The sequence below is a fragment of the Pelodiscus sinensis genome, chromosome 1, assembly GCF_049634645.1.
Source record: "Pelodiscus sinensis isolate JC-2024 chromosome 1, ASM4963464v1, whole genome shotgun sequence".
Taxonomy (NCBI): domain Eukaryota; kingdom Metazoa; phylum Chordata; order Testudines; family Trionychidae; genus Pelodiscus; species Pelodiscus sinensis.
Genome location: NC_134711.1, coordinates 162,577,471 through 162,588,862, shown reverse-complemented (window position 1 = coordinate 162,588,862; position 11,392 = coordinate 162,577,471). Strand labels below are relative to the sequence as shown.

Sequence of the window (11,392 nt, the reverse complement as noted above, 5' to 3'; positions counted from 1 at the left end):
ACGTTATGGTACAAAACTTCCGGTGCTTTAAAGGCATATGCAGGGAAGAAAGTCTATTCTTTCTAGATCTTCTTGTCATCTACTTCTGGCCAGTTGGCAAAATGCCCATGGGAAGCCACCTTTTGAAACAGGTTCCTAAAGGAAATACATTGGAGAACAGTGATGATGCTGTAGAAAGATTCATTGCACTCAAGTGAGAGGCAAGTGAGCTCTGTATGTATTGCAGAGCTGTTTGCCCAGGGAAAGGGTTAGAAGGAATTTGCTATTTTGTCTCCAGGAGTAGCAGGCCTTTCCAGAGTTCCTGCCAGCCTGATGACAGCTGGAGATGGAGTCCCTGGGTATTTCTGCAGTGCAGTTACCAGTCACAGAAGACAGTGCTCTCTCAGCAGACTTAAGGAAGATTATAGTATGTATACCAACTGAATCAAAACTATACTCGTTAGCTCATTTCTTCCAAGGATCTCAAACTCTTTATGTAATATTTGCAACAAAACAGTTCTGTGTAGTCTATATGGTCATCTAATTGTATATGGCACTTAGATACTGACATGACAGGCATCCCAGCAACACCAGTGTAAATTTAAACGTATGAATTGCCCCCACTATATCTGACTAAAAATGCATGTAGTCCAGTGTCCTGACTGGCAATGACCATTACCACACACCTCAGAGAAACATGTAAGCAAACCCATTATGGGAACTTTCCTTTGAATCCCATCATTTAGCCACTGATTTATGTCCTGACATGAGGATAACAAGCACTATGGAAATACACAAATATTATATTCTGGTTATTACCTTTGCTATTTGTTGTTCTGTTGATCAGAGCAATGAGATCTAGTAGCAGTGAGTTTCACAGGGTAGTTACATATCAGGTAAAATAATATTTCCTTTCCCCTTTGTTTTGTGGTACAAAGAGGGTAAATAGTTAGTTCGTTCTTGATTTACCTTCTTTATTCCATTTATTTTATATTGCTCTATACTCCCTTAGTCTTTTCACATTCTTTTTATATTGAAGTCTCCTCATGTCTTATGTCATTTTGTAGCCTCTTCTGTTTCTGCTCTGAGGTATAGTCATCAGTTCTGGGCATGTATCTCAGATGGGGGAGGGAAGGCATCCATCAATTAATGCAGTATTTTCAGTATAATTTTTAAATTCATGTCTTACATATCCTGCTATTTGTTTGCTTTGAGCCAAAATTTTCATTGAATGTTCCACAAGGATGTCCAGGTTCTAATGAGTATTTACAGTTGATTCAGCTTCCAGTGAAGAAGATGTATCGCTCACATTTCCCCTTCTAAACACACATTACTTTGCAGCTGACAATACTGCATCTGCCATGATGGTGCGTTTTCACATAGCATGGTTAGGTCATTTGAAGTTCCTTTAGTCTTCATTGGTCTCAACTCACTTAAATAAATGGTTGCAGTGGTTGTAACTGTGTTGATCCCACAGTATTAGCAAGACCAACTCCTGTTGGCCCAGAAAAAAAAAATATGACCCTGCTATCTACAAGTTTTGCATCTTCAGCATTTCCCCTTTGTCTGAACAGTGTTAGGTGCTGGCCCACCATGGAAGCTGGGTTGCTCAGAAGTAAAGACCCACAGGTGAGTTCATCCAGAAAGGTTTCATCACTGGAGCACCTCACAATCTCCTCTTATAAACACAGGAGAGAGGGCCAGAGAACTGGTGACTTACAGGAGCTCACACAGGAAGGCCAGGGCAGAGAAATTGAACCCATGTTTCCCAAGCTGCCGCCCTAGCCACTTCCCCCCACCCTCCATGCACACTGACTGTAGGACAGGAAGGAGGGTGGAGTGTACAATCTTCCAACTGAAACTGCCAACAAGAAGACCAAATAACAGTGGTGGCTTCTGATATGTGCATCCATCCACAAGTGGCTGGGTTGAGACACTAAGATTATTTTATCAAGGCCAGCAGATATCAGAGGGCAACACCTTTTGGTCATTACCAATCACATTTGGATTTGACTCAGAGATGCAAGCAAATATATTCCATTATCAGTTCCCTGGGCCATACTGCAGTGTTCACTCAGATTCTCTTTTATACGACAGCTAACCCTTTGCCCTTGTACAGTCACCTGTGCTACTTTCAGAAGTGCCATGAAGCAGCATGTGTAGCTATATCCCCCTCATCTGACTTCAGAGAGCTCATGGTTAATGAATTGAAGCCATTTCCAATGAGTTCTTTTACATTCAGTCACCATTATACTGTGGCTGGCACAAGCAATAAGGGACCGGCCTGAAAGCTAGTGTATTATAAATGATTTATTGGTCTAATAAACAGTCTCAAATTATCCACTTCCTTCCCTTCCCCCTCACCCCAAGGACTAATACAGCTACTGTACAAACATTTTGTGCCTCACATTATGTAATGTTACAGAGAAGAAAAACAAGTATACGGCCCCCCCGAGATTCTCTGTGGCTGACAAGTTCCCTTCCCCCATCCATCCAGCCCGCCTGTTAAACAACAGCCTTTGAAACCATGGCAGATACATTTTAGGCAGATCTCAGACAGAAACAGATTGCTCCACTGTCTGTCATGGAAAACATTTTGCAGCTATTCTCTTCTTGGTAATGTATTTTCCTGAGGCATCCCAAAGAACACATTAATTACCTTCCTTCTACCCCCTGCCCTCTTCTGGCTCTGCAGTTTTGCTCCCTGTTAGGGGTTTATCTGCCAGCTCCTCACTATGTCTCGCTTTGTAATAGCTAGAAACAAGGCAGACAGTGTGAAAAATAGCCCCTCTGCATTCTACAGCACTCGCTAGCTGAACATTCCTCACCTGTAATATGGTGCCTAGCTGGGAAACTTGCTGTTCACAGTGTGTTCCATTGTAGTGTTGCACCCGGGGTGACAGGTAAGAGAAAGACATTGTCAATTATAAAGTTTTGTTATGATAGAACTCACAGATTTTATCAACTAGTCTCATATTCTGTCCCTTCCCCAACAGACCGGATATTTAGTCTACCTCACCACATTAGATAAAGCCCTTGGTTAATCTTAGTCCAGGATCCCAGCATCTACTATGCTGGATCAGATTATTAGTCCATCTTGTCCAGTAGCATCCCTCTCGCCTTGTGCTTTTTGCAATACTCAACACTCCAGAGGAAGGCAAAACCTGTTCCTAGGACAGCTATCTAAATGAGCACTCCTGCGCATGAACAGGGGATAGACTACCTTCCAGCCTGGCGTGCTCTCATCTAGGCTATGTCTACACTGCAACGCAAGTTCAGGATACCGGAGTATCCCAAAATAGCTATCCCGTGTCTTCACAGCAAGCCCGTTATTCTGGGTTTGCAATGCCGACATCCCTGTAAACCTCATTCTACGAGGAGTAAGGGATGTTTTGGAATAGTGCTTTATTTTGAAGTGAATGACAAAATAAAGGATTTCAAAATAGCATTGAAATAAGATAGGCAATTTGCGTAGCTCAAATTGTGTATATTATTTTGAGTTACGGTACTGTGCAGAAGCACCCCTAATGACCTGAAACAAGATTAATAAGGAAGTGTTGAGTGGTTAAGCACAGAAAATTCAGCACAGTTGGGTTCAATTTCCCATTATGGCATTGACTCACTTGAGCAAGTCACAACCTCTTGGGTCAAATTTCCCCACTTAGAATAAGCCTACTTCAAATGACATTAACTTACTACCATTTCTAGGTTGCTTTGAGAGCCTCAGAGCAGGGTACAATAAAAGAGCAGACGGTTACTAGAGATCTTTATCCTGAAAGCTAAGAGGTAGGGTATGGGACCCAATGCCAAGGTAAGAACTGCTCTGAATGTGTGTCCCATATTTAACCATTTTTGAGCTTTGAAAAAGAGCTCTGCTCACTCTGTTTCCTCTTCCCTCTATGTAATCTAGTCTCAACTCAAAACGCTGAGACATCCCCTTTCCCTGTGCTATTTTCAGCTCTGTTAGGCAGATGCTGGATCTCATGAATGCAGTTTGCTTATCAAAGAGGCTTGGACAAGTGTGTGTGTCAATCTAAAGTCCAGGAGGGTTCTGCAACTCAAACTTTGGAATGGGATCATCTTGTGATAATAGGACCAACAGATGCTGCTCACCCAGCTGAAAGGGGACTAAGTGTTTGGAGGCATATGGACTAATGAACTCTTAGGATTTGTGTACACTATGGAGTCTGTGCTGGTATAGCTACATTAGCATAGTCCGGTACATCTAGACTACAACCTCTTTCAAAAAAAGCCTGTTTCAAAGAGATAGTCTAGACAGCCACAAGAGTTTTGAAAAAGCAATCTGCTTTTTTGAAAGAGAGCACAAAGGCAATCTGGATGCTCTCTTTTGAAAAAGCCCTGTTTGCATTCAAAAAAGCCTTTTTTCGAAAGAGCTCTTTCAAAAAAAGGCATTCTTCCTGGGAAAAGGAGGTTTACTGATTTTAAAAAAAAATGCCACATTCTTTCGATTTAATTTTGAAAGAACATGATGGCAGTCTAGATGCATGTGAAGTTTTTTTTTTTTTTTTTTTTTTTTAAAGACTACTTTAAAAAAAAAAACCTCCATAGTCTAGACACACCCATAGAGTAAACTCAGTATGCTCTGATAGGGAAAAAATATAAAATAAAAGAGTTCTGATGATGTAGAATTACCACCTCTCCAAAAGCTTCAGACAGGTAGCCAAGTTAGTCTGTAACTTGAAAAACTTAGCTTAGCTGTGTTGACAAAAACAGAAACACTCCTGCATTAACATACCTGTGTCTACAATTAGGGTATTGTTGATATAGCAATGTTGGCGGGGGGGGGGGGGGGGGGGGAGTGTTTCATGACCTATGAAGCTATTCCAACATAACTTTTAAGTTAGACCAAGCCTTACTATGGGAAATTCCTGAATCACTTAGCCATTATGAAGAAAGAATCAAACATTGTTTTGTTTATACAGGTCTGCACTGTCTCAAGGTTGCCCTGTTTACAGCTTAGTACTGCTTGAGTTCATACAGCTACTGGAAAAATCTGGCAAAGTTTCTTCTAAAGCAGCCTGAAATCTCTTCCTACATATGAAGTGAAAAGTACAGAGATCAAAGGTGACTGCAGGAGGTCTTCTACTTTGTGTGTGTTTCATATATATCCAGCCTTCACTCAGCAAACACATAATCTCAGTGATGTTTGTGACTTTTCACTTACCTTTGCTCTGAAGGGTTACAGATGTGTTTCCATTTCCCTCTCAGTGGTAAGAATCTCGCTCTTCAGCTAAACAAAGGACTCTGCCTCCTGAGGTGTAACAAGAATCCAGACAAAGTAAGAGTCCAAACAAGAGTGGAAAACCTTCTTCCAGTTTCTTTTAGTGGGTTACAACTTCTCCCTCCAAGTTATCACAGCTTCTCTTCTCCCACTTGCTACAGGGGAGCAGAGGGAAGCTTAATTCCAGAAGTTCAGGCAGACGCTCTAGTCTTGGGTACCTACAGGGGTTGGTGAGGGGGGGGGGGTGCAGGAAAAGGAAACAAGTACCTGATGCATTTCCCAAGCTCTTTACATCACCACCAATTGCCCCACTTGCTCCAAACTCTTACTCTCCCCACCAGACCTCCTCTCAAAAAGCCTCAATATCAGACTTCGATCCTGTCTTTTCCTTTTCCAGCAACCTAGCTTTCCGAGGCTCTTTCAATAACTAGTCAGACTTCTGCTAGAACACCAACCTCTTCTCCACAAAATACATTACAACAAAACACCACCACTCAACTTAATCTCAGAGCAAGGGAAGAGGTTGGTTCTATCCCCAAACTTGCCTTCCCAGCATTCCATCCTGCAGCCTCTAACCCCCCCCCCCCCCATCTGCCTTGAAACTACAACTCCAAACATTTACCTTTGCTAGTCAGAAATCCCAGAACATAATAGTGCTGGGCCTATAGTCTGCTTTAAAGGGCCAGCACACCCTGTTACCATGTAGCTCTTGTGCTCCTCCCTGCCCCCATCTTCTCTCTATTTCTTTGTTTCCCCTTATTACATCACCTCTGAAATTTAGTTTTTCAGTTCCTTGGGCAGAGACCATAGGTTTTTTTTCCCCCGTATTGGTGCCTAGCAGACATATGGGCAAACTATCAACTATTGTTATTTTAACAGTGTTAGGGAGGATTTACTGCCTTTCCCAGGTGGTTAAATCACCTGCTCCAGTGACACCACTAAGAGTTGAAAGCCCAGGAGCACACTTTCTGCTTTGACATGTTTTCAAATGAAATTAATGTAGATGAGAGAGGTTGCATTGGAACTGGAAGTGTCCTGTTTAGTCAAAGAGCAGATGGCTGCGTATGCAGCCTTCTGCCACTCAGAGGTGTTTTAGTATAGGTGCAGTTCACTTGGTTCAGTGGAGTGGGGAAGATGTTTTTGAAAGTGGGTGGAATTTAAGCATCTGCTGCCTTCCTGAACACAGACACACTTACCCCAGTTCAGGCTGCAAGAGGATTCTTCCCCTAGGGGGAAGGGAGCAGAGGGAGACAGACAGTCTGTCTCTATTAACCTTAAAGTCCTAATCAGCATTCCTAGTTCCCATCCTGAAACACTGATTCCCACCTCCAGTTGGGACATGATCACCCACATTAAATTTTCAGATAAGCACCTTCATGTTTTCTCACTTCCTGCCCTCATACATTGGAACAGCTCCCTAGAAATATCCATAAAGCTAGTTCATTATCCAACACCTTAAAACTCTTCTTTTCTGTGATGACCCCAAAACAAGTTGCCAGCTAGTGTGCTGAGCAGTGTTCCCTCTTAGCTGTGGGGCAGCAGAGCTTCACAGGTGATTAATCAGCCCCGCCCAGTCAGTCAGCTCCCTGCACAGAGCCCTGAGCCTCTGACTGGGTGGGGCTGATTAATCACCTGTGAAGCTCTGCTGCCTTGAAGCTGAGAGGGAACACTTGCACTGAGACCACCACCTATAGCACTAGCCAATATTGTCTCATCCTCTCCTTGTACTCCCCTAGCTGTCTGTTTCCAGACACCTGGGCTACGTCTACACTGGCAGCTTCTTGTGCAAGAACTGTTTTGCGGAAGAGTTCTTGCACAAAAAGTCTTCCATGAGAGTGTGTTTACACTGGCATGTGCTTTTGCACAAGAGATGTGCTTTTGTGCAAGAGCATCCATGGCAGCATGGATGTTCTCTTGCTCAAGAAAGCTCTGATGGCCATTTTAACCATAGGAGCTTCTTGCACAAGAAGTTCATGTTGCCTGTCTACCCTGCCCTCTTGTGGAAGAGCTCTTGCGCAAGAGGGCTTATTCCTCATCGGGAGAGGAATAACTCTTCCTAGAAGAAGCCCTGTTTGACAATGCTGTACTGTCAGCAGGCAAGTTTTTGCGCAAGAACATCTGTTCTTGTGCAAGAAGCTGCCAGTGTAGACATAGCCCTGTTGTCTCTGTCTTATAGTTCATACGTCATTTGGCACAGGTAAAACAAAAGACAGAACTATGTAGCACTCGAAAGACTAACAAGATGGTTTATTAGGTGATGAGCTTTCGTGGGCCAGACCCACTTCCTCAGATCAACATGTGGAAGAAAATTGGCACAACCATATATACCAATCATTCCCTCAATGACCTTAAAACATGCATATTGCTTCAAAGAGACTTTAACTCCAGACTTCACGAGAAGCTTCAGAATTATCATTCATGCTTAAATTTGACACTTTATGTATGGGTTTAAACAAAGACTCTAATTATCTCACCCATTACAAAGATAGCTTCCCCAATTATCACCCCTAATGTCATTACCTCACAGAAACTAACCTTCCCCTCTCACCCCCACTCTTTTCTAAAATTTGATTTGTCAATTTCACATGCGTTCATTTTTTTGATTGTATCACTTTGGTATATATGGTTGTGCTGATTTTCTTCCACATATTGATCTGAGGAAGTGGGTCTGGCCCACAAAAGGTCATCACCTAATAAACCATCTTGTCAGTCTTTAAAGTGCTACATAGTTCTGTCTTTTGTTACACAAGACTAACACAGCTGCATCTCTATCACTTTGGCATAGGGACTGTCTTTCTGTTCTGTATTTATATAGCACTTAACACAATGGGGTGCTGAATCGTGACTAGGACTCTAAGGCACTATGGAAATACCAACTAACATTGAATAATTCTAGTAATTCACTCTCTCTCCTATTGTGGCACCCCATCATATTGTAGTAAGTGGGGGAAATGGCACTGGAGGAATGGATACTGTTCCACTGCTATTTAGTAGCCACAAGAGTGGTCTCTAGTGGCCAGAGGACAAAATACAGCATGATAGAGCTTGTGTTGAACCCTTCACTCTGGCTTGTGGGAAGGGGTGGAGGGAATTCACTTGAAAGGCAGCCAGTTCCAGGGCCAAAATCACCCTTGCTATGCAGCCTTTTGCACCATGACTGCAAAGTTGGTGCAAAATGCTGCCAGCCCAAAATGGCAGCATTCTACTTTCTCGTGCCGGTGTGAGTGGTAGCATCAGGTACTGGAGCATCAGGCCTAGGAGTGAAGGCAAGACAGCACGGCATTTCATCATGCTCCCACTTATAACAAATGTTCCCATCTAAACTGATGGTAGACGACCGCTATCCCCACCTAGCTCCACCACTGCCTCCAGTAACAATGGCTAAGCCCATGAGCAGAACATTTTGGCTCACGGGACTAGTCATAAAGGTGGTAACAGTGCTGACATTTCTCTTCACAGTCAAGAGCGCCTGAGCTGGGTAGGCCATTTCACAGCTCTCAGAACTATTGTTTCAGGCTGACTGCAAACTCAAGCATCCAAACCAGCAACCTCCTGGCAACAGCCCTGTAAACTCATCCCTGTGCCCTCCCAGTAACCCCTGTTGTGCCTTATTGCTTAACGGCAGCCCTCGGGCAACTCTCATTAGGCACTAGGGCTGTATTTGTGGAGCCTAAAAAGGGAAAAGAGATTTTAATCTGAAACAATTTTAATTGGCAGCATTGAATAGTAGTGCTGTAAATAGCTGCATAATAGATGCTGCAGGGTGTCTGTTATTATATGCACTTCTGTGTTTACGCACAGACAGAGGGGGTGTCTATCATACTATGCTCTCCTTGGAGTCCCGCCCACCTCAGCAGCAAAGTAGTGTTTGCCTGTATTCATATCACCTAGTGTCACGCTGAATTATGTCACCTCCTGCAATGCTATTCAATATGCTGAACAGCAGCAGAACACAATGCAATGAACCCCCAACACAAAGGCATGCCATTCTTAGCTATACGCACGCAGCCAGATTTGCTACCCACACGAGGCAGGTATTCCAGCTAATTGGTCTGGTTTGTGACAGCTGGGCTCTTAATGCTCACTCCCCTTTACATAAACTATTCACTATAAAACCTGGGAGAGCTCTCGCCCCTGCAAGCACTCACTCCAGTTTATTAGAATTGTTGTTATTATTTATTTGTTATAGTAGTGCCCAGGGCCCCCCCCCCCATATCAGGTTCTGCATGCCATTGTGCTGAGTGTTGCATGCACATAGCATAGGATATTACTTTTAACAGAAATTGAGTGTCTAAACCTCTTAGTCAGCTGTGATACTTTCACCCATGAGTTTACAATCTGACCCTTTGCTTTTTCTGGCTAAGTTCCCACAGCCTATATAAGGCATCTCCCCAGAGTGTGCCCACCCATTCCTTGAAGGGCGGGAGTTCTGAAAACAAGTAGGCAGCCCCTTAATTATATTTAACCCTCCCCCCTTTCAAGAGTTCCAAGAGATGTTGGTCTTACATATATATTCGCAACATAAAAAGATGGCCTAGAAATCATGACATTAGTTTAGGAAAACCCATCTCTAAATTAATGGGAACTCCAAAACTGGAGCAGGTCTCAAATGAATATTTAAGCTTCAATTCCCCAGTGTGAGCCTCTCCCTTACATTGCTCCAGTAGCACAAAGAGGGCAGAGAGTTGGTGGGCGTGGCTGCTAAGGAATATCCCCCTCTCAGGGTCATTTTAAGTGTGTTATGAAACCCACCGTCTGTCCCCACATAGAGGGCACGGCAGAGGAGAGAGAGGGCATTCTGAGGGTGTGGACTGAGCATGCCACACTGCCTATTCTCTGCTTCCCATGGCTCCCTAATGGGCCTTTAGGCTGCAAAGCTGCTGCCCTGAAGCTGCTCTAATTTACACCACCACTACCCCAGAATCACCCAAGACTACCAGAGGCAAAAGGTGGTTGATTTAAAGCACACAGCAGCACCCCACCACAGTTCAAGAAATGACATGGCAAACCCTGCCTCCCACCATCATGGTTCTTTGTTATTGGTATAGCACCACTCGTGTGGGGGAGCATTCACAGCAAGTTGAGAAGCAAGGCTCTGTCCTGAAGCACATAATGTCTAGCTCAGACATAAGCAGCAAGGGATTACAACAAACAGCAGGGGTTAGGAATTGGATTGCACCCAAAATGGCAAAGGGATTTGATGCAAGAAAAATGCAATCACACAATTAGAATTTGACCACCAAGGCTAACGTCATTATGTGTCAAACATTTGCTATGGGATTGTTAATGACCAGCAACATTTCTGGTGTGCTACAGCCGCTCCACAGTAGCACAGTGCCCCTCCTAGCAGGCTGGGTCTCTGCTGAGTATTGAATCAAAGGGAAGAGTCCTACCTATGGAATCAAACTAACAACAGAACATCCTGGAGCAAACTGGTTTTCCTTTGTCTCCCATTCAAATGATACCCCCACCACACACACTCCGCCCCAGATTAGTTTACAAGTGCTAGCAAGATCACAGGGTGAGATGAGAAACAGTAGATTTTTGTGACTTAAAAAAACCCAAATGTAACCCAGACTTTTTTGTGGTTCCCCCCATCACTATATAGCTGTCCCCTCTCCCTTTAAGAAACCCTATTGTGCCTGTGCAAGGCAATGATGCTGCTTTGGCTTCATTTCTAATGGTTGCCTGCATCACAAATGTCCCATTTTGCACTCCAGGGCATGTTCTCTGGGGCCATTTCTACTTCTATAGTGCAAACCATTTGACATGTTTAACACTTGGATCAATCAAGCATGGGTAAGAGCAAGAACCTGCCAAACTCCTTGCAGGATGTTCTTTGTAGGGCTTGGGATATCCAGCCAGAGGACAACCTGCTGGAATGGGAGGGAAACCCAATGTTAATCCTCCAACCGGAGTTTTCATCTGTCCATGAACCTCAGCTGGGACTGTGTAGTCAGACTTCAGCTAGTCAGTTTCAGCTTGGACTAAACAAAGCTCACTAGATTCAAAGAGACATTCTCAGGGGTTTCATTTAATCGCTTCCATGCTTGTAATGACCCCATAAGAGTTTGAGAGCAGCATTTCTTCCCCCTCAGGTGTTGCTCTTTTCTGTTCAGCAAGCATCGATTGCTACCCCCTTGTTTCTCTAATGGAGCTTGAAATTATAAT

General features: G+C 43.7%; 1 long non-coding RNA gene across 1 annotated transcript; it reads right to left on the bottom strand.

Moving 5' to 3' along the window:
* Positions 1 to 1,370: 1,370 nt before the first annotated feature.
* Positions 1,371 to 5,788, bottom strand: LOC142826907 (uncharacterized). The gene is made up of 4 exons (XR_012901166.1): positions 5,489 to 5,788; positions 5,165 to 5,251; positions 2,808 to 2,837; positions 1,371 to 1,474 (listed from the first exon to the last, which is right to left on the bottom strand). It is a non-coding gene; the product is annotated as an uncharacterized LOC142826907 (long non-coding RNA).
* Between the last annotated feature and the right edge of the window lie 5,604 nt (positions 5,789 to 11,392).